Source organism: Sminthopsis crassicaudata, chromosome 3 (genome assembly GCF_048593235.1).
Source record: "Sminthopsis crassicaudata isolate SCR6 chromosome 3, ASM4859323v1, whole genome shotgun sequence".
NCBI lineage: Eukaryota > Metazoa > Chordata > Mammalia > Dasyuromorphia > Dasyuridae > Sminthopsis > Sminthopsis crassicaudata.
In genome coordinates this window covers 399,825,789-399,850,642 of record NC_133619.1, presented here as the reverse complement: position 1 = coordinate 399,850,642, position 24,854 = coordinate 399,825,789, and the positions used below count along the sequence as shown (strand labels likewise).

The 24,854-nt window shown below is 37.0% G+C and overlaps 1 long non-coding RNA gene across 1 annotated transcript in view; it reads right to left on the bottom strand.

Annotated features, from left to right (window-relative positions):
• Positions 1–2,840: 2,840 nt before the first annotated feature.
• Positions 2,841–24,854, bottom strand: part of LOC141562658 (uncharacterized) — a 155,508-nt gene continuing 133,494 nt past the window's right edge. Inside the window, exon 4 of the long non-coding RNA XR_012488219.1 lies at positions 2,841–3,764. This is a non-coding gene — a long non-coding RNA (uncharacterized LOC141562658). The remainder of the gene's footprint in view (positions 3,765–24,854) is intronic.

Genomic DNA, 24,854 nt, shown 5'->3' with positions numbered 1-24,854 from the left:
GGTGCAGTGGATAGAACACTAAGCCTGGAGTAAGGACATCTGAATTCAAATCTGACTTCAGATACTTATTAGCTGTGTAATCCTGGCCAAGCCACTTACCCTGTTTGCCTCAGTTTCCTCATCTATAAAATAAGTTGGAGAAGGAAATGGCAAAACTATTCTAGTATTTTTGCCAAGAAAACCCCAGTGGGATCACAGAGATGAGACATGAATGAAATGCCCGAACAATAACAAAAGTTCTGACCATATAACCCTTCCCCTCCCCATGAGTTCTAGAGGCTTTTAATGTCTTCAAGATCAAATACAAAGTTGTCTGTTTGACATATGACACTCTTCATAACCTACCCCCTTTTTACCCTTCTAATCTCCCACTTTACAGTCTTCCATGCCCTCTATACCCAAAATTCACAGCCCACTTGAAATTCCTCTAGCACCTCCCAATTCCATGTCTTTGACTTAGCTGCTCTCCAACTTTAAAATGCTCCCCCCCACCCCAGCTCCTCTGTTTCTTCATTTCTTTGTCTTCCTTCAAGATTCAATGCAAATTCTAATTTCTTCTGAGGTTTTTCCCAGTCCATACAGATGCTAGTACTTTATTCTGTATATATATTATACTTAGTCTAAGTATGTACCTAGTTATTTCCCTGTTTGTCTCCTTCATTGGAATGTGAGCTCCTTAAAGACAGGAATGATTTCATCCATTCATTTGCCTTTCTTTTTATCCCCTGCTCTTGGTATAATGCCTAGCAGATAGCAAGAGTTTAATAAATCCTTGAGGCCTGATTTAACTAGATGACCCCTGAAATTCCTCCCAAAGTCGAGATTCAATGATTTCTGAGATTCCATGATTCTAGTTTCTTTCTCCTCCTCACTTTCTCTTCAGGAGACTAAATATTCTCTCATTGTCCCTTCTTAGAGATATGTATATTTCTTTAACAGAAAGATGAAGGCTGTTCCAAAGTAAGCTGGGCATAAAGGACTCCTTGTCATTTTTTTTTTCTTACTTGTTCTGCTGATAAATGTTCCACTGTAACACCTTGTCTAGCCCTTGTTAAGTTTCTCAGACTTTATGGCAATATCTGGGCTATCTGAGACATAATATATTGACATTATAGGCTTAAAGGGACAAGAATGAAAGGTGAAATCTGCTGTGGGGAAGAAGCCAGAATAGAGATGGCCTGGAGTTACCAATGTGAGCCTTGAAAAACTTTTCCAAGCATACTTAAACGGCAGACATTCTATTCTACAGGCATATTTTGCATTAGCCCCACCTACATTCCCTTTGGCCAGCTGCTTTGCCTCCTAGAAATCTAACTTACCTCCCTCTCACCCCCATCCCTGAACTAAGATAACCCCAGTATCTGGAGCCAACCAACACACTCCATCACCTCCCCCAATCTCCAGACACAGTCCCCTGAAAAACAGGCACAAAGGGAATAGGAAGACAGGGGGAAGAAGATTATATTTCTTTTAGGCTCCCTGTCCCATTTCCATGAAGCATATTTCTTTGAAGTTTGGGGAATTCTGTATTTTTTTGGCTGACCTCAGAGGTCATTGCAATAGGTACATGAAAGAGAAAGGACCACTGGCTTGGCAAAGAGTCCCCAGGGTGCATCCAGGAACTCCATCCCTCTCCAGAAGTGTGCTTTGGCTCCCAAGATATTTGGACTAGAGGTATTATTGCAAAACCCTTTTTTGGGTTTGTGGCTTCAATTTTTTCCCCATTGTTTATTTCTTCCAGGCCAAACCTCATAGTATCCCCTCAGTTCAATGTCATCCTCCTACCCACACCCAGCCCTCCAGGATCACACTTCACAAAAAGACAAGGTACTTTCTTTTTTTAATTCCCCCAAAGGAAACCTGGCACAGGGGAATAGAGTGGAAGGATTGCCAGTCTGCCTGAGGCATTAGCTTTTGCCGACAATTCAATTAAAAGGGAAATCGTGCAGCATGTGGCAAGAATAGTTCTGACTTGGCACTGGAGAGACTGGACAGATTTTTGCCTTTGAGGTCTTATCACAGGATTTAGAGCTGGAAGGGACATTGGAGATCAGGTCCAACCCTCTCCTTTCTCTGATAATCACTGATATTTAGTGTATATGGTACTTTAAGGTTTACAAAATACTTTATAGTCATTGTCTTGATTTGATTTTCCTAACAACCCTCTGAAATAGGGTCTAAAGGCATTATTATTTCCACTTAACAGATAAGGAAACTGAGGCTCACAGAATTTAAATATTTTGCTCAAAGAGATACAAATCATAATAGTCAGAGCTGGGATTCAAATCCATGTTCTCTGATCCTAATTCCAGACTTCTTTCTTTGCAATATGCATGCTGACTTCTGTAAAGTGAGATTTTGTATATAACTTATTGAATGAAGATATATAACTTATTGAATGAAGACCAATGTAGAATATAAAGAATTCTTTTCATTTTATGTGGCACTAAGAGTTTCAAGAGTTAATAATTTGGTGAGCTCAGACTTCATGCTGTACCCTTCAAAAATTGCCTTTCTTTGTCTGGCATTTCTCTATGTATTCAAGCAGAAAAAAAAATAAAACTAACTTTTCTACTTTAGAAATCAAGTGGGAAATCTTAAAATAATCCCTATCCCTGACCTCAGGTGGTTTATAATCTAGAACAGTAGATAAAATATTTTTAGAAATAAATAGGATTTTAAAAATAGAATGTAAAGAAAGAGCTAAGAAACTTTAGAAGCAATTCTGATAAGACTCAATGGCAAGAGATTGGAGAAGAATTCTTAGAGAAAATGGCATTTGAGCCAGGGACAGGGGAGACTTCAACAATTCAGTTTAATTTAACAATCATTTATTGGTTCTACTATGTATAATACATTTTACTAAAGAAAACAAAGATAAAATAAATAATTCTAGCTTTTAAAGACTCAACAACCTAATAGAGAAGAGATGACAAATGCAATGATTTACTAGAAGTTATACTATGAATCTATAGGAAAGATCCAAATAGAATTATATTACTGATTAAAAAGTGTAAAGATCACTTCAAACTGCATGAGTCAGGGGAGACTTTATAGAAGAGATAGCTCCTGAGCTTGGAAAGAAGGAAAAATTCCAGTTATCAGAGATGAGGGTTTGGGGAGAAAAGAGGGGGAAACTATTTTACCATGGGGAGCATCATGGGAAAGGGAAAGCTGAGATCAGGATATACAGAATGAAGATCTTTTTTGCCTGAAATATGGTTTGTTTCTTTCACTTTATTTTTTTCAATGAAGAGGGGGGGAAAATCAATTTTCCCCCCTACCACCAACTGGGAAAAAACTAACCTTTGTAAGAAATATACAAATCAAGCAAAATAAAGTCTTTTAGAGGCCATGTTCCAAAAGGTATGTGTCTCATTCTGTATTCTGAATCCATTATTTCCCTGCTAGGAGATGGACAATATGTTACATCATTCATCAGGAATCCTGGTTAATGAGAGTTTTTAAGACATTCAAAGTTATATTTTTTACAATATTGTTTTTATTGTCGATGTTGTTCTGTTGACTCTGCTCATTTTATTCTGCATCAGTTCAGTCTTTAAAGGTTTCATTCTTTCTCTTCTTTTTTTCCCAAGCATGTGAAGACCTCCCCTGAGACAATAGGTAGATGGGAACAGTTTGTTCCAATGTACTATGGAGTGCTTAGAATTTGGTTGGACTTTGAAGATACTGAGGCTATCCACTGTATCCAGAAATATCGCCACTTATCTTGACTTTTGTAGAGCTACTGGACTTTGTTGATTCTGAAAGAGAGTGTGAAACCAACAACTTTATACAATTCTGCCTCACTTAAATCCAATTCATGTACAAGTCAAAACATCAACCCATGATATCATTGGAGCTTTTTAAGAACAAAGGAGAACAATAAACACAACCATAATTAGTTCTGAATGAAACATAGCTTGCAAAAGAGAATAGTTGTTGATAAATTTGAAAAAGTAGATTGGAATCACACTGCAGAGAATCATGATCGTCATCTTAGAAAGGTTGTAGTTTGTCAAGGAACTGGGAAGTACCAAATAAGCAGGATTGTGCCAACCTATGGAAGATTGAGAATAATGATTTGGAGAGGAAAAAACTAGAGTCAAGGAGTACAGTTAGGAGTAATCAAACATTCTGGGAGTGAGAGAAGAAGGGGCTTGGGTTGAATCCTTGCCTTGACCACAACTTTCTCTTATTTGCCATGAATAAGTAAAAGTGGTTATTTAAGAGAGAAAGAGGGCGAGAGCGAGGGAGAGACAGAGAGAGACAGAGAGAAAGAAAGAGAGAGAAAGAGAGAGAGAGAAAGAGAGAGAGAAGAGAGAGAGAGAGAGAGAGAGAGAGAGAGAGAGAGAGAGAGAGAGAGAGAGAGAGAGAGAGAAGGAGAGAGAGAGAGAGAGAGAGAGAGAGAGAGAGAGAGAGAGAGAGAGAGAGAGAGAGAGAGAGAGAGATGTTTGGATAGATGGATAAAGCATTTATTAAGTGCTTTCTAAGTGCTAGGCACTGCACTAAGTTTTCAGTTTTAATGAAGTGCTAAGGTAATACCTAGTTCTTCTTCCAGTAACTTCAACCTCTCGCAGATGCATGTATCTTTTGTAAGATGAATTAGGAGGATATCTATCCCAGATATGTGAAGATTTCCCCCATGGAATGCGTAGATCAAACAATTAGTGCCAAACAGGCACTGAAAACTCTAAAGTCATTCTCTGAATCCTAGACCCTCACCATTGATTTTTGTCTTGCTACTGGACTTTGATAAGTTTGGGAGAGAAAGTAAGGCAATTCTACTTAACTTAAATCCAATTTACCTACAAATCAAGCTATTACTACATGATGAAGGAAAGATGAACAACAACAACATTCTGTGAGGAGTAATCAAACAGAGATAATGGCATAGTTTCCCGTAGCTGTATAAAGGGTGAAGGACTAGGTTCCAGGGAAGTATTGTCCTGTCTTACAAGTACCAGCCAGATACCCTAAGAAAAACTTTTAATTTATCTGAGCTTTAATTTCCTTATATGTAAAATTGAGATAATACTGTTTTCACTGTGTGCCTCATAAAATATTGTGAGTTTGTTGGGAATAAAGTACTTTGCAACAACAATAACAATAACAAAATCAAAAATAATAATAAACATTTATATAGCATTTTAAGATTTGCAAAGGATTTTACTTTTGTCAACTCATTTAAACATAAATGAAGCACTCTGTAAATGTGAATTATTATCATTATTGATTGCCTGGGAATTGGAGTGGACTTTTAAGCCTTTCAGGATTCTAACAGTGGAAGCTGGATAGTGAGTATACACAGTGAGAAGGGACCATGGAGAGAAGATCCAGGATTCTGAAAGAGAAACTGTTAGCATCAAGACTTCAGGCTGAACATCTCAACCCAAGCAAACATTTATTAAGCACCTAGTCACACACAAAACCAGTCCAGGGAAGCAATCTGGCTTCTGGCATATTTATGAGACTTGAGAAGTTATTTATTGATCAAAGAATTGCATTAACTCTCTGATTTTCTCATGCCCTCTGTAAAATATATGAATTTGCTATTTTCCTTTAGAGACAAACCTATGTAAAAAAATGTATGTCTCGTATATGTAAAGGAAACTGGTAAAGGGGCTGGTGAAGGGAGAGTGAATTCTGAGGCAAGAGACTTGTGAATAGTGGTGTTGAGGCTTAAGAGTATAATAATAAGGATCAAGATTCAGATGGATTGTTGAATTTTTTTAAAAAAGAATACCTTGCATTTTTATACCTCTTTAAACTTCACAAAACACTATATACAAACATAAATACACATACACATACATATACATGCATACACATATATATCTTTAGCAACAATAGTGGGAAGTAGGTACTATTACTCCCATTTCCAGATGTGGAAACTTAGGCAAACAGATTAATTGATTTATCCAGAGGTAAGATTTAAATTCATATCCGTCTGAATCAAAGTACACTTTTTTCATTGAGTTTGCTGCCTAAGTATCCATTAAACTAGAACTTTAAGCCAATTGAATGGGAGTAGCCAGTTCCAGAACCACCTTGGCCCCCTCAGCCTTTAGGATAAATCTAAACCTGATTTCTATTGCCAGGGAAACTGAATTTGGCAGGATTCCAGGATATACTCTGACACTGCTAATTTATAAATCTATCTTTGTCTTTAAAGGAAGTAGAGAGTAGCTTCTGTGACAAACATATGACCATTGAATGATATTCCCTTGTTCCAATGTGAAAACTGAGGTTTTGACCATTCAGGTAATTGGTTCTTTGTCATACATCAAGAATTCATATTAAATCAGTCTCTAAAAAGCCTCTTTGCTATAAACAGTATTTAGGGTGTTATGAATATGTTGGGGCACATGTCCCAGTACCCTTTTAACCAAGAACAACTCATAGTCTACCTTCATAAAAATTGATTCAAATCTAAAATGAAGGTGGAAAGAATCCTACTATATTCTGCCCTAGTCAGACAACACTTATTCTGAGAAATTTATATGTTCTAGCTGGATACTGAACTTTCTTATTGAATTTTTTTTGTTTTCAAAACATATGCAAAGATAATTTTTCAACATTGACCCTTGCAAAATCTTGTGTTTTAATTTCTCCCCCTTCCTCCTGCCTCTTTCCCTAGATGGCAAGTAATCCAATATATATTAAACATGGTAAAAATATATGTTAAATCCAATATAGACATATTTAGTTATTCAATTATCTTGTTACAAAAGAAAAATCATATCAAAAAGAAAAAAATGAGAAAGAAAATAAATTCAAGAAAACCACAGCAAAAAGAATGAAAATGCTATGTTGTGATCCACCCTCAGTTCCCACAGTCCTCTCTCTGGCTGTCATCATCAAAAGATCATTGGAAATGACCTGAATCATGTCATTTTTTAAAAGAGTCAAGCCACATCTGTCAGAATTGATCATCAGATAATCTTGTTGTTGCTGTATATAATGATCTCCTGGTTCAATTCATTTTACTCACTTCATGTAAGTCTCTCCAGGCTTCTCTGAAATCATCCTGCTGATTGTTTCTTACAGAACAATAATACTCCATAACATTCACATACCACAATTTATTCAGCCATTCTCCAATTGATGGGCATTCACTCAGTTTCCAGTCTCTGGCCACTACAAAGAGGGCTGCCACAAACATTTTTGCACATGTGGGTCTCTTTCCCTCCTTTAAAATTTCTTTGGGATATAAGCCCAGTAGAAACACTACTAGATCAAAATTGCATGCACAGTTTTATAGTCTTTTGGACATAGTTACAAATTGCTCTCCAGAATGGTTGGATTTGTTCATAATTCCACCAACAATGTATCAGTGTCCCAGTTTTCCCATATCCCCTCCAACATTTGTCATTATCTTTTCCTGTCATCTTAAGCCAATCTGAGAGGTGTATAGTGGTTCCTCAGAATTATCTTAATATGCATTTCTCTGTACCACTACACACCTGTCAGATTGGCTAAGATGACAGGAACAAATAATTATGAATGTTGGAGGGGATGTGGGAAAACTGGGACACTAATACATTGTTGGTGGAGTTGTGAAAGAATCCAGCCATTCTGGAGAGCAATTTGGAACTATGCCCAAAAAGTTATCAAACTGTACATACCCTTTGATCCAGCATTGCTACTATTGGGCTTATATCCCAAAGAAATAATAAAGAATGGAAAGGGACCTGTATGTGCCAAAATATTTGTGGCAGCTCTTTTTGTAGTGGCTATAATCTGGAAGATGAATGGATGTCCATCAATTGGAGAATGGTTGGGTAAATTGTGGTATATGAATGTTATGGAATATTATTGCTCTGTAAGAAATGACCAGCAGGAGGAATACAGAGAGGCTTGGAGAGACTTACATCAACTGATGCTGAGTGAAATGAGCAGAACCAGAAGATCGCTGTACACTTCAACAACAATACTGTATGAGGATATATTCTGATGGAAGTGGAAATCTTCAACATAAAGAAGATCCAACTCACTTCCAGTTAATCAATGATGCTCAGAAACAGCTACACCCTGAGAAGGAACACCGGGAATTGAATGTAAACTGTTAGCACTACTGTCTATCTACCCAGGTTACTTATACCTTCAGAATCCAATACTTAACGTGCAACAAGAAAATTGGATTTACACACATATATTGTATCTAGGTTATACTGTAACACATGTAAAATGTATGGGATTGACTGTCATCTAGGGGAGGGAATACAGGGAGGGAGGGGAAAATTTGGAAAAATGATTACAAGGGATAATGTTATTTAAAAAATTACTCATGCATATATACTGTCAAAAATTTATAATCACAAAATTTAAAAAATATGCATTTCTCTGATCAATAGTGATTTAGAGTACCCTTTTCATATAAGAAGAAATGGTTTAAATTTCGTCATCTGAAAATTGTCTATTCATATCCTTTGACCATTTATCAATTGGAGAATGGCTTGAATTCTTATAAATTTGAGTCAATTCTCTATATATTTTAGAAATGAGGTGGTTTTTTTTTCAGAATCCTTGAATGTAAAAATGTTTTTCCAGCTTATTGCTTCCCTTCTAATCTTGTCTGCATTACTTTTTGTTTGTACAAAAACTTTTTAGCTTAATATAATTAAAAGTATCTATTTGGTGTCCAATTATGAGTTCTAGTTCTTCTTTGATCACAAATTCCTTTCTTCTCCACAGATCTGAGAGGTAAACTTTGATACTGAATTTTAAGAGAATTGTTGAGAAACTGAAGAACTATCTAGTGGAGGTGACCAGGGTTAAACTTGTAGAAGATCTAAATACTCTGGTCTTTGTATAAAAGAAAGAGAAAATCTAGCCCCTGCATTTAGGCAGTTTTCACACTGTTGAGGAAGATGGAAAAGATCCAGAAAAAAATTCAAGAACACAAAAATAACACTCACCATGCAATCAGCCAATAAACCATTATTAAGCATATTTTAAAACATGCCAGGCACTATTCTACACTCTGGGGAATATAAAAAATGGTAAAATATAGTCCCTGCCCTCATGGAAATTACAATTTAGTGGGGGGAAGGGTATAACATACACATTTATACCAAAAAAATATACAAAGCAAACTATATACAAGATAAATAGAAAATATTTTAAATGATTAAAAATAATTAAAAGAGGAAAGGCATTAGAATTATTAGTTAGGGAGAACTTCCAAAAAGAGAAGGACTTTTAGTTGGGACCTAAAGAAAGTCAGGGAAGTCAATGGGTGAAGTGAAGGAGGAAAAACTTTTCAGGTATGAGGGACAACCAAAGAAAATACCAGAGCCAGAGATAGGGTGTTTGAAAACAAACAAAATACCCAGGAAGCCAGTGTCACTGGTTGGGTTGTATAAAAAGATTGGAAAGATCAAACAGCTCTGAATCCCAAACAGAAATTTTTGTATTTCATCCTGGAGGCGATAGGGAGCCACTAGAGTTTATTGAATTTGATGTGACATGATTTGACCTATGCTTTAAAAAATCACTTTGGTGACTGAGTGGAGGATGGATTAGAGTAGCTAGAAGTGTAATGCAGGTAGAACACCAGAAGTTATTGCAATGGTGCAGGTGTAAGATAATGAGAATTGGTGATGTGTCAGAGGAGAGAAGGGAGCAGATTCAAGAACTGTTCCAAAAGGAATGATGGAACCATGTTAAAAGAATGTGAAAGTGAAAAATGCAAAGGAAAGTCTTCAGACTAAGCTTTACTGAGTAGGTGTAGGGATAGAAAAGCAGCAGTGAGGAGAAAAAAGAACTTAAAAGAGAGGACAAAGTTTAGGGTTTGAAGTTTTCCACCCACCTATAGAAATAGCCACAATGTTCCCAGCTGGAGAATGCTGAAACTCATTTAACATCCCCTGAGGGTTTTCAGATCTTTACAGGGCTCTGTAGAATTAGAAAAAACTGAAATTAAGTCTGGGTAGATGCTGCAATTGGCCAAGCCCAGAAGCAAAGCTAGAAGATGCCGACAGAAATGCAAAGCATGTCCTGAAATGAAGTAGGGCTTCAGCATAACTTCATTAAAAATTGAGTATGCTGTAATGTTGAGCTATTCTTAGCCTGGATAACTTTTTAAAAGGTTAAGTCTAATAACTTGGCTTGCCTGTCATAGATCTCCTGATTCTAATATAGATGAGAGAGATGACCTCTGTGACTCTACAAATTATTGGAAATAAGAAGATAGCAGTTCTTGGAACTTTTGTATTGATTAGTTAAGTAAATCATCTACTAAATGGAAATCTCATTGGAAGGGTATACATCTAACTGAATTAATAAGTGGCCCAATTAGGCAAAATGTAACAAAAACACCCTGATGGATTGGAGATTTATAAATAGACCCCAAAGAGTGGGAAGGCTCAGAGGAAATCAGAGAATCACAGAATTTCAGAGTTGGAAGGGATCCCAGAGGCCATCTTGATCAACCCACATCTGAAAAAAGATTTCTATTTACTGTTTGAAGCAGCCCTTTTTACAGTGGCAAGAAACTAGAAACTAAGTGGATGCCCATCAATTAGGGAATGGCTGAATGAGTTATGGTATATGAATGTAATAGAATATTATTGTTCTGTAAGAAATGACCAGCGGGATGATTTCAAAAAGGCCTGGAAGTACTTTCATGAACTGATGCTAAGTGAAGTGAGTAGAACCAAGAGAACATTCTACATGGCAACAACAAGATTATGTGATGATCAATTCTGATGGACTTTGCTCTTTTCAACATTGAGGTGATTCAGGCCAATTCCAATAGACACGTGATGAAGAGAGCCATCTATGGTCCAAATGACAACTAATGGAACTGAATATGGATCACAACATAGTTTTTTCACCCCTTTTATTGTTTGTTTGCTTTTAGTTTTCTTTATCTTTTTTTTTTTCTTTTTTGATCTGATTTTTCTTGTGCAGCATGATAAAGGTGGAAATATGTATAGCTGTCAAGGGGAGGTAATGGAGGAAGAGAGGGAGAAAATTTTTGAACATAAAAGTTCTTCAAAGGTTGCTAGGATACTTACAAGGTGCTAAGTTACTGGAATGGATATATTATCTAATTCAGCATGGTACTTAACAATTTTCTAGTTCAGTACTGTATTTATTAGAATTCCATGAGATTCACACCTTTAAGAGAGCATGCTTTTAAGGAGCTCCCACAAGCCCAGGAGTACCCACAAGCCCATTCTCTGGGAGGATATAAAAAGCCAGGATTCAGTCAAGGAGAGGACTTCCCAGGAGAACTTCAGGGGACTTTGGAGGAGAGGACTTCGGGAGATTCAGGGCCAAAGAGGACTTTGGGATATTCAGAACTAGGATTGACTTCCGGGAGATTCACAAGGCAGAAACACCCACACTTTTGGAGGCAGAGTCAGATTCATTCCCACTTCAACTTCTGTGCTGGCTGGAGATATTGGGAAGATGATAGGCTGGAGACTTTCAGACAAGAGCTCTAGGGAATCAAGGAGAGAGGAAGGCCTCCAGAAAACTAGCCAAGCCCCAAGTGAAGGAGATAAGACTTGGAAAGAGATAGTAAAGGACTTTAACTCCTGGCATTTTGGGATTATTGAACTGAACTGAAACTAAGGCTGCCTCCAGAAGCTCCCCAAGAAATCTGCTCCAAGAGAATGATTATATTTTAGAGAAACAGAATATTACAAAGGTTGAAGTTGAAAACTGTCTTTGCATATATTTTGAAAATAAAAAACTTCAAAAAAGATTCCTATTTACAAAATATCCTACAATTGGCCAGCTCGCCTTTGTTTAAAGACCTCAAATCATGGTGAAACCATTACCTCTTCAAGCAACCATTTCCCTTTTATTTGCTAAGCATTTTTGTAACATCAAACTTTTTTTTATTATTATTATTATTTTAGTTTTTATTGACAGAACATATGCATGGGTAATTTTTCAGCATTGACCCTTGCAAATACTTCTGTTCCAACTTTTCCTTCCCTTCCCTCCACCCCTCCCCTGCCCCTGGCAAGTAGGCTCATTCATGTTAAACATGTTAAAGTATATCTTAAATACAATACATGTGTACATATTTATACAGTTATCTTGTTGTACAAGAAAAATCAGATTTAGAAAGGTAAAAATAACCTGGGAAGAAAAACAAAAAGGCAAGCAAACAACACCAGAAAGAGTGGAAATGCTATATTGTGGTTCATACTCATTTCCCAGTGTTCTTTCACTGGGTGTAGCTGGTTCTGTTCATCATTGATCAATTGGAACTGCTTTGGATCCTCTCATTGTTGGAGAGGGCCACATCCATCAGAATTGATCATCATATAGTATTGTTGTTCAAGTGTATAATGATCTCCTGGTCCTACTCATTTCACTCAGCATCAGTTCATGTAAGTCTCTCCAGGCTTTTCTGAAATCATCCTGCTGGTCATTTCTTACAGAACAATATTATTCTATAACATTCATATACCACAATTTACCCAACCATTCTCCAATTGATGGGTATCCATTCATTTTCCAGTTTCTAGCCATTACAAAGAGGGCTAACACAAACATTCTTGCACATGCAGGTCCCTTTCCCTTCTTTAATATAAGATATTTTCTTTCGGATATAAGCCCAGTAGCAGCACTGCTGGATCAAAGGGTATTCACAGTTTGATAACTTTTTGAATATAGTTCCGTATTGCTCTCCAAAATGACTGGATTTGTTAACAACTCCACCAGCAATAAATACATCAGTGACCCAGTTTTCCCACATCCCCTCCAACATTCATCATTATTTTTTCCTGTCATTTTAGCCAATCTGACAGGTGTGTAGTCGTATCTCAGAGTTGTCTTAATTTGCATTTCTCTGATCAATAGTGATTTGAAACACCTTTTCATATGAGTAGAAATAATTTCAATTTCATCATCTGAGAATTGTCTGTTCATATCCTTTGACCATTTGTCAATTGGAGAATGGCTTGATTTCTTATAAATTAGAGTCAATTCTCTATATATTTTGGAAATGAGGCCTTTATCAGTGTAACATAAAACTTAAATTTTCTTCTCTATAACTTCCACCTATTAGAGGCATCTAGGTAACTAGCTCATTGGATAGAAGTTTGGCCCTGGAGTCAGGAAGCCCTGAGCTCAGATCTGGCCTCAGTCACTTACTAGCTGTGTGACTCTGAGAAAGTCATTTAAGCCTCTTTGTTCTGTTTGCCTCAGTTTCCTCAGCTATAAAATAGGGAACACTCACCTTTCTTGGTTGTTGTGAGGATGAAATGAAATAATATTTATTGAAAATTTAGCAGTATTTGGAATATTTTTTCCTCATCCAAGAATTTTATTTTCATTTAAATTTTATATGTAGTAGTCATTTTAGGATCATTCATCCAATAGTGGGACATTAAGTGCTCTCCTTCTGAGATGGATTCTACTCCCAAGCTTGTAAAGATTTCCCCTTGCAGAACAGGCAAATGAGGACAATTTGTTCCAATGGCCATGAAGGCAACTGAAACAGGTGCTGTGGAGGCTTAGAGTTTGATCAGAACATAGAAGACCTAACGTCATTTAATGCATCCTGGACCATCACCAATTTTCTTAACTTTTGGTATTGTGTAAGTGCTTATTCCCACTTCTTTTTTCCTTCTCCAATCCATTGCTCCTAGTTCTTTCTTCTAGGAGCAGATAGAATTAATTTTAATCATACATACATCATACATTTCTGTATGATAACCCTTCAAATCCTCAAATTTGCCATCATATTTCCTGTATAGTTTTCCTTTTCTAAGCTAAAGAATTCCAGTTTTTTCAACTGATCATTGTAGGGCATGAGCTTGAGACACTTCATTGTTCTGGTTGTATTACCTTGGACCCTTTCCAGCTTATCAATATCCTTCCTGAACCGTGGCTCCCAGAAATCAACACCAGCCCTCTCTTGATGTGGTCTGACAAGATCAGAATGGAGTAGAGTTCCTGTTTATTTCTGAGTGCTCGGCTCTCTTAATGTACTCTCAGGCTGCTTTAAGGTCTTTTTGGCTGCCATATTTTGCTGCTTAAGTCTGATTGGGCTTGTAGTCCTAAATATTAAAAAACCCTAGATCTTTTCCAGATGAATTGCTAAATAAAAATACCTCCTCCCCTCTTGAATTTGAGAAACTAATTTTTTTAACCCAAGTATAAGCCCTAGTGAATTTACCCCAATTTTAGTTTGTTCAATTGATTCCATTGCTCTAGATTTTTTAAGAAGATCTTTTTTGAATGACTCTGTTATCCAATGTATTAGTTAGCCATCCCCTCTGTATTGTTTATAAATTTGATAAGTATGCCTTCTCTGCTTTTTGCTCAGATGATAATAAAAAATATTAAACAATAACTTATCCCTGGGTCATACTACTGTAGACATCTTTCCAAGTTAGATTTAATTATTATCCTTGGAAACTGACCATTCAATAAGTTCCAAATCCATCTAATTGTACTATTGTCCAACCTATGTCTGTCAATCTTTTCCATAAGGATAGAATGAGAATCTTTATTAAATGATTTGCTAAATCTCTCAGTGTTATAGAGAAGAAAAGACATTGGCTCTGGAGTCAGAGAACCTGAGTTTGAATTCTGCTATTGATGTTTACTACCCATGTAATCATGGTCAAGTCACATAACCTCTGTATGCCTCCAAATCCTAATCTACAAAATCAGAAGCCTGAATTAGATGTTCTCTGGGTCCCTTCCATCTCTAAAGTTGTGACTGAAAGCTATATCTCTCAACATCATGCACTCCAAATTTATGATTATTAAACTCTTATTGAGGAGGTTAATATAGAGACTGATGTCACTGAATTTGCATTTTCCACACTATTTCTGATGCAATTCCCATGATTCAATATGCTTTTTTTGCCTGTGTTATGACTCGCCCCTGAATATACCCAGACTGAAAGCACTTTGGGAAGTCTGTTTATGCGCTGCTGCCTACTCATTCTTTGTGGCTTTCTGTCTGGCTAGGGAAACTAAGCCAGCCGATTCCCTCTCTAGCTTGCAAACATTGAGCCATTAACCTAGAAGGCAGTGGCCAAATCTGGTTCCTGCTTCCCACCCATGCCTATCGCAGCATCACACACAAACATGTTTTGGAGATGGGGTCTCGATGTTGGTGATTCTAGCCCAACTCATTTCAAACACAACAGGGATCTTTTTCAAATAACCTATAGCCTGGAGTTAGCAACCATTAATCCTGAGCAGGGTAAAGTGTGCTCATTTATTTTGCTTTGCTGCAGGTTCAGGGAGCTTTTGCACAGAGAGGTCAAGATTAGAGGAAGCTGGTAAGGACTTTGGACTATTTGGAAAAAGCTACAGGTATCAATTTGACATCCTCCTCACTAATGGACAAGAACAGGTGCAGATAATATAGTGCAACAAATAGTACAAAAAATTCTTATTTGATAATGGTTTGTATTACATGGTATTCTGTTTTTGTTTTGTCTCTTTCCAGCAACAGCGGCAGCAGATTTACCTTCCTCATTAGGTTTGGCTCAGGCTAAAATGAAAAGGCAGATGGCCCAAAAGTATGTTGAAAGGCAGGGAAAAGCCAACTTGGAATGAGAAACTTGCCATGGATAATTGAGAGTTGGCTGTAATAAATATATGATAGATGGATGGATGGATAGATGGATGGGTTATTGTATAGATGGATAGATACATGGATGGATGAATGGATAGATGTATGGATAAAGAAAGAGATGGAAAGGCAAAGAGAGAGAAAGAAGTAGGTAGTTGTAGAGAGATGGATAGATTGATAGCGTAACATGTCATGAAAAGTAAAGTATAGAGGATAGAAAGATGGCTGTAGGGTTGAAAAATATCTAAGTTCAACTTCTTGGAATATGACAAAATAGGCATGTGACTATGAGCAAGTTATTTAATGTTCTGAATCCCTCAGGCAACTTTCTAAAATCATATACTTACAAGCTGCTGATATGTATCAATATAGAGAATTTATCAAAATAAAATAATGAGATCATGGTCAAGTCACATAACCTCTGTATGCCTCTGAATCCTAATCTACAAAATCAGAAGCCTGAATTAGATGTTCTCTGGGTCCCTTCCATCTCTAAAGTTGTGACTGAAAGTTATATCTCTCTTAGAAATCTTAGAATATCATATTTTAGAAATGGGCAAATGCAAAAGGATAGTTTGATGATGATGATGATGATGATGATGATGATGATAACTTCACATTTATATAGCGCTTACTATATCAGAAACTGTGCTATGTGTTCATAAATCTGTAGCTAGAAGAGACCTTGAAGAGCAAATGAGATAATATTTTTTAAAAGCACTTAGCCCAATATTTGGTACAGTAATTGGTGCTACATAAATGCTTATTCATTCCAGTTCTCTCTCCCTTCTACCTAGTCCAACCCTATCATTCTATAAATAAAGAAATTAAAGCCCAGAGTGATTAAGTTGCTCAAAGTCATGCAAATAACTATGCTAGAATTTTAACCCGGGTCTTCCAGTTCCAAATACTGGAACTGCTGCCTCTTCCCAATCTATGATTCTAACAGTTTTTTTTTCCCACTTGATAAGGAATTTCATAGGTACATGACACATGAAATTCTTTCTGCAAAATACCCAGATGTGGAATTAAGAATGCTTCTGAACTCCAGTGATTTTTTTCAGGCTACTCTTTTGCCAATGTGAAGCTTTCCTCCTATCTCTTTGCATGCAGGGGAGGTAGACATCCTGAAGATAATGGGGATGTCAGTTGGAAGGCAAAGAGGTGAATGTCCCTCCAGAGGGCAGGTCTCAGTGATTAGAGCTGAGTGGTAGTCTAGACTCCCCTTTCTGTTCCTGGTACCAGAACAGCACATCCACTCTGACCTTGCCCAAGTAGTTAACCAACAGGTTATTTCCTTATCTGTACATTGGGAATAATAACCCAGCACCTCTCTGACAGAGAAGAAGCTTAATCCTTGCATGGAAGTCAGCAACTTACAGGAAGAGTAAATATTCTTTATTAGAAACAAATGTCTCTCCGTCCCTCTTCCCCCTTCCCATAGCTGCCTCTCCTCGCTCAGAGGCGATGCATTTCATTCCTCGGAATGCCATTTTCCAAACCTCTGACATTCTGCGGCACCTCATCATCGGCTTCATCATGGATCATGCCAATTTGTCAGTTTTAATCTGTCTGAAAACCCGCAGCTGCCTGCAGAAATCTTTTTATTTCCTATATGTTGATATAAAGATTTCACACATTGATTTTTATGTAGCTCTGATTACATGCAAGCTAAGCAAACAGTGACAGGTTGGTACTCAGGGTAATGAATGCTCAGCCAGATTAATACAAATCAATTGCATTGGCAGCTTGCGGGAGGAGTGGGAGGGTGGGGAGGAGTGGGGGGAGGGTGTCTGGCCAGCACAAGCTGCCAGGTGCATGCAGATGGTCAGAGGCTGACACTCTTACCTATTTACAGTGATGGACTCATTAGCAGGTTTCTCTATGGGCTTGTGATGGGCTTCTTGCTTTAAATGTCACCCAATAGAGCTTCTACTATCCTACCTCCATCCCCACCCCCATCCCCTACAAGGCAATTGATAAAAACATCACTGGATCCTGCCAAGTGAGTAAGCTCTTCCATGACTTGTGTAGGACATGGGGGAAGGCAAGACATATAGGTCTTCTGGGTGGAATTTCCATCCCAAGAGCTGGAGCACATAATACTAATAGCTAGAGTAATCCAGAGAAGTGACATTGCTCAGATGCTAAATCAGTGGGAAGGTTTCTCAACAACTTATCCACTGTCCTTCCCACTGAACTATTTATGAGTACTAATAATATAGCATTTATATATTACTTTAAGGTTTGCAAAGCACTGTATAATTACCTTATTTTATCCTTATAATTACCTTGGGAAGTAAACATCATTATTGTTCCCATTTTGCAGATAATGAAACTCTAGCAAATGGCTTAAGTAAATTGTCTAGGTCCACATAACTATGGATGCTTGATGTTAGATCTGAACTCAATTTTTCCAAATTCCAGCACCTGAACTCTATTCATTGAGCTATTTAGCCACCAAACACTAGAATTCACATGAAACTAGTACAGATGATTAAAGCACCAGGGACAAGATCTTCCTTCCCTCTTTTTATGTGTGGTCTTCCCCCATTAGAATGTAAGCCCCTTAAAAAACAGGGATTGTCTTTTTGGTGGGACAGACAGTTCTGCTATAACACGACATTTTAGATCCTAAAATTCATCATACTATACAAAACAGCACAATAAAAACTACAAGGCTTGTGGGAAAACTGGAGTTAGGGTAAAACACTCAAAAAATTCATCAGTGACACATTAAAAAAAAAAAAAGATAGGAACCAAATAAAAATGGCAGCACAGTTTTATACACGCAGAGGAAGTGTGTTCCAACTAATTGAGAAAACTGGATAATGCCCTGTGGATTTTGTATAAAATAGCAGATCCATTCAAAACACCCAGAGATTAGAGCATCTGGAAGTTTAGCAGTGTAAAATCTGAACTAAATCTGTGAGAAGGAATCTTTTGGAGGAGTAGGGGGAAAAAAGCTTCAACCTTGGTCACATTCTCTTCCCTGTGCCCTTTGATCAGAATAGGACTTAATGAACCTTGGGAGACCAGAGAATTGTAATTACATTCGTGGTCTTTTTGGCTTGTGTGCCTAATGAGCACAATAAGATAAAATGACCCTGTGTCACATGGAATGATTTTTCTTTGGGAGCACAATGAAATCTACTCCACCAACTTCTTTATTTGTGCTTCTCAGGTTAACCTGTGAGCAACCCTCCTTCCATTTAGCAGCATCTGTTTTATGCCTTATGGCTTTATTTATAGTGAGAATGTCAATATGGGTATGGTCCAGCTCCTTCAGGAACGTGTTAACTTGATTGCAGTCATCTCACATTTAGAATAAGATAGAGACTAGATCTGTGAATTCATTGATTTTAGGAACTTCTAAATGAGAAGAATCGCTCTACAAGGACATGTTGGCACCTTCCCTTTAACTTAAGAGATCAGAGCCTACCAGCATAAGCATGTGTGCTTTTTAAAGGAAGGACTTAAACCTAATAATTCCTGGATTTAAAGTCACCTCCTCTTCACTATATCAAGGCTGACTGCCTTACATTTAGAATAACAAAAATGAATTAATATTTTAGATTGAAAACAAGAACAGTGTGGTTCTTAGCATTCTCTGCTTGCCTTTCTACTATCTACCACAATTACTGAGGGAGCACAAAGTCTCATGGAACTGAGGATCATTTTGCATCTTTATTTTGTGGATGTCAGTAGCTAACCAGGTAATGAAGAGCTATAGTTGGACAGATACTCAAGCAGATCAGCTAGGATCATATTTGAAGACTTTCCCTCTTGATAGACCCTACTAGAACTTTCTGTCATAATTTCTGAGAACTCAGTCAATTCCAAGCCATAAAGAGGTATTGGAGAAGGACTTTAATGAAGAAGAACATGGATTCCAATCTGTTCTATGATAACAATAGATAGTTTTAAAGATTTGTCTTCACACCTCTCAAATTGGCTAGAATAACAGGGAAAATAATGGGCAATGTTGGAGGGGATTGGGAAAACAGGGACACTGATACATTGTTGGTGGAACTGTGAATGAATCTAACCACTCTGGAGAATGATTTGGAACTATGCTCAAAAAGTTATCAAACTGTGCATACCCTTTGACCCAGCATGTTACTACTGGGCTTATATCCCAAAGAGATCTTAAAGAAGATAAAGGGACCTGTATATGCAAGAACGTTTGTGGCAGCCCTCTTTGTAGTGGCCAGAAACTGGATACTGAGTGAATGCCCATCAATTGGAGAATGGCTGAATAAATTATGATATATGAATGCTATGGAATACTATTGTTTTGTAAGAAATGACCAGCAGGAGGATTTCAGAAAGGCCTGGAGAGACTTACATGAACTGATGCTGAGTGAAATGAGCAGAACCAGATTATTATACAAGGCAACAACAAGACTGTATGATGATCAATTCTGATGGATGTGGCCCTCTCCAACGATGAGATGAACTAAATCAGTTCCAATAGAGCAGTAATGAACTGAACAAGCTACACCCAGGGAAAAAACTCTGGATATGACTATGAACCACTACATAGAATTCCCAATCCCTCTATTTTTGTCTGCCTACATTTTTAATTTCCTTCACAGGCTAATTGCACAAAGTCTGATTCTTTTTGTACAGCAAAACAACTGTATGGACACGTATACATATATTGTATTTAACTTATACTTAAAATATTTAACATGCATTAGTCAATCTGCCCTCTGGGAGAAAGGGTGGAGGGAAAGAAGGGAAAAGTTAGAACAAAAGGTTTTGAAATTGTAAATGCTGAAAAATTACCCATGCATATGTTTTGTAAATTAAAAAAAAAATCTGTCTTCAGTAAGGAAAAGCCTGGAAACTGGAGTGATGATTTACGAAATTGGGGCAAGAATTCCTAGCTAAGGATTAAACCAAGAAATGTATCTAATCTGTATTTGCTTTCTAGTTTCTCTATAATTCTAGCAGAGGCAATAAAGAAGATTTTGGGCAGGCCCACCTCTCAATGCAAGTTTAGATTCAGAGAAATAATCAGTAGTCTTGGGGGCCTAGTCAAAAACATTTGGGCTACTACCCATGTGATATTAGCAGAAAAGAACTAGACTGAAAGATCTAAAATGTAGATTAATAGTGGTGATGATGACGATGATAATAATAACTATTATTATTATAAATAGCTAGGATTTGTATAGCATTTTAAGATTTGTAATGCACTTTATATTGTGTTATTTCTATTGATCTTTACAATAATCTTGTAAGGTAGATGTATAGGAAGAAGCTGATATAGATAGAGATTAAGTGACTTGTCCAAAATTCCAATAGGGACCCTGAGGGCAAGAAGCTTCTAGTAAATCCAGAGTTTGGATTTCCCTAGGAAAAAAATTAGATAGTACAGGGTCAGAACCTAAAGAAAAGTAGTTTGCAGATCCAAATAAGGCTTAGCACATACTTTTAAGGAACACTCACATGAAGACCAGAAAGGAAACAGATGAAAATAGAAGAGGGTGGTGATTTTGTAGGAAAAAAAAAAAAGAGAGAGAGATTATCAAGAAGAAAAAAGCTATCAATTGCTCAGAATCAGCTAGGTGGCACAGTAGATGGAGTGCGGCCTGGAGTCAGGAAAATTCATCTTCCTGAGTTCAGATCTAGCCTCATAATTTCTGTGTGACCCAGGGGAAAATCACTTAATCCTGTTTATCTCAATTTCCTCATCTGTAAAATATACTGGAGAAGGAAATGGCAAAGTACTCCAGTATCTCTGCCAAGAATACTCCTAAATAGGGTCATGAAAAGTTGGACAAGATTAAAACTATTCAAGAACAGCAAAAATAGACTGCTTAGAAATGAAGAAAGATTAGGATTGCCTTCAGTGATTAGAATATCATTGCTGAACTCATTAGTTTTAGGAGAATGGTGAGAATAAACCTACAAGAGAAGAATTGAGGAGACAATGGATATTGAAGAAGTAGATGAATAGGAAAAAACATTTCTAAAAAAATTAACAGTAAAAAGGAAGAGAGACTGCATAGTTTAAAAGAGAAGACTTTTGTGGATTGGGGAAGAACTAAGCAGGTTTGTAGGCATATGGGAATGAGCCAATGGAGAGGGACATATTGATGAAACATGAGATGATTGAATGACTATTTATTTCATCAACATTTTGGAAAAAATAGGAGGAATTGGAACCAATGGCAAATGTAGAGAGATTAGCTTTAGTAAGGTAAAGAATAATCTCTTTTCTAAACTTTATATCTTTTTCACCATTTCTCAGCAAAGTTTATCTATATGCATTTATTAAATTTCACTAATTGTTTAATTGAATTGAATCTGCTGTTACTCTACTTTTTTCTGCCTTATTCTTCTCCACGTAATCTATGCTGCACCTAGACTGGACTATGTGTTCCCCTTAACCTTAACAATGCCTGTCAGTTGCTTATTGTCTTTGTTCACCTGGAATATACCCTTTCTCCTCCTTTGCCTGTTGAAGTCTTCTTACTTTGCTTTTGAGATATATCTTAAATAATACCTTCTTCATGAAACCTTTCTTGATTTCCCCAGTTGATAATGACCTTCACTGGCCCCAAATTTCATATAGTCATAGTTTGTAGCTCTCATGCATTTATAATGTAGTATGGTTATTTGTGTATGTGCCATATCTGCCTACAAGGCTATAAGCAAGCCCCCTTACCAGTACTCAGACCAGCAATCTTCACATAATAGGTGGTTAATAAAATGTTTTAATTTGCTGAATGAAATGTTCCCTGCTTTCTGTATCCCATGGCCCATAACCAAAGCTCTGGACATGATCACATGGACTAAGTTCAATTAGGAAGCTTCTCAATAATAACTCCACAGCTTATTTTGTTTCCACACAGAAGTTTCCATTGGAACACACAAATCTGACAGGAAACTCTCTTAAGGACCCTGATCCTAGGAAATAACTGAGATTTTTAAGATATTAATATAGCAAAGGCTTAGTAAAATACCACTAGCTAACATTTCTATAGTGCTTTAAAGTTCAAAAAGCCTTTTAAATGCCTAATTTCCTTATATTCTCACAACAATTCTGGGAAGTAGTCTTATTATGCCCATCTTATAGACAGGAAACTGAATCTCAGAGAGCTTAAGGTTCTTGTTTTTGGTTACCTGGCTATTAAATATTAGAAGCAGAATTCAAAACTCACATTACCTTGACTCCAACTCAAGGAGCAATCCCCACAGTAATAAGATGAGATGAAAAAAGAGAGAATGGACTATTTTCTATACCATTTAGGATAGAAACATTAGGGACTGGAATTACTACCTGTCTTAGAAAAGAAACAATTAAAACCTGCATTCCAATGACTACAACTAGGAGTCTAGTACCAGAGACCTTGTAAAATTCATGGTATTCCTCCATCAAACCCTTGCCACATTCCCTGCTATCACCAGACTCAAAGTTGGTATGGCATCTATTTCTCTTTCCCCTATTAGATCATTGCTATCTTTTGATATATCTTTATCTTTATCTTGACCATCAATTGTTTAATCTTTCAATGTGGTACTTCAGCTCCTGGACAACTGGTATCTCTGTCCATTTCTCCTGACTTGATTTCTCATTTTAAAAATCTCCTTATTTTCCTTGTCATGATCTTTCCCAGAAATCCCTACACCCAGTTATATATATCTTTATGCTTCCTGGGACTTCTCTTTTTTCCCAAGCATAGGAAGGGCAGAAGGCCTAATCCTCTTACAATTTTCAAATTCTTTTAGCATGAACCCATCTCTGAACATGCCTGCAACATTTCCAAATTGGAATTATTTGGATTTTGGTTGGAATGTAATGCTTGGCGATACCATATCATTAAAATGTAAAAGAAGAAAAAGGCTTGTTCTCTCTGATACTAGGCCTCAGTCTGTCTTGAATTAGAGATGCTCATTAAAACACAAAAGGTAAGTGTTCAGAATCAATCACAGAAGTACAAAGACTGGTCCAGAAGAAGTTTTAAAAACAGAAAGGTTCCGAGTGCTCCAAGGGAGTCCTTAGTTCAGTCATCATAAATCAAAGATGAAGAGAGACAATATGGCCAATGGCAAGATGGTGAGTATCTTTTGAATGCTGTGACATCCAAAAGATAAAACCAAAGAAGGGGAATTCAAAATTAGTTAAGCTTTAAGAATTAGCCACAGTAACAGAATTCAAGAATACTTAAGTATAGGGTTGGAGGCATATTATAAATGGACAGAGACATTTTGTAACTTGTATTTCATTATTTTCCCCAGAGTAGAGTATTATCTATCATTTCTAGTTCCCAGGACGACTATTAGCTGGTAGGATAAAGTACAGAAAGTTCACACCTCAGGATACATGGCCAGACAGAAGAGGTAAGGGAAAACCCCCAGGACACTATCCAATAGTTGGTATATAGACCTTGGGTTCCTTTCTTCCAAGCTGCTGCTAGAGTGTCCACCACTAAGAGAGAGAAGAAGGAGAGCAAAGGAAGATCACGGTCAGGGAGGAATTTGCTACTAAGAGGAAGCTGCCATCTGGTAACTTCTTAATTAAACTAATCACCCTTGCTAATTAGGTGCCAAGCTCAATTATTGTTACTTGCTGAAAAAGTGTGACCTTTAAACTTCAGTACCTTGTGGCAAAGGCCCAGTTACAGCTCCCTGGTTATATTAGCTTTAAAACTCCACATGGAATTTGCATGTGATCACTCAGTGCTTTGCACATTGTCTTCAACATAATAGGTACTTAATAAATGTTAATTGATTGATTGATTGACCAGGAAATTATGGATTAATAGAATGACTAGGGAACCTTCACAGAAACCCAAGCTAAATTAGGAATTTAAAAACCATGTGAAACTTTTCTGGGATGCATTAGTAAGGACTATAGACAGCATTCTTTTTTTAAAAATAGCTTTTTATTTTTTAAAATACATGCAAAGATAGTTTTCAACATCCATTCATCTTTGCAAAACCTTGCATTTTTTTTTCTCCCTTCCCCAGACAGCAAGGATTCCAATATAAGTTAAATGTGTAAATCTTCTAAATATATTTCCACATTTGTCATGCTTCATGAGAAAAATCAGATCATGAGGGGAAAAACATGAGAAAAAACACAACAAGAAAACATACAATAACAACAAAAAAGATAAAAATATTCTGCTTTGATCTACATTCAGTCTTCATAGTTACCTCTCTGGATGCAGATAGCTCTTTCCATCACAAGTCTTTTTGGAATTACCTGAAAAGAGCCATGTCCATCAGAATTAATCACCTCATAATCTTGTTGTTACTGTATACAATGATC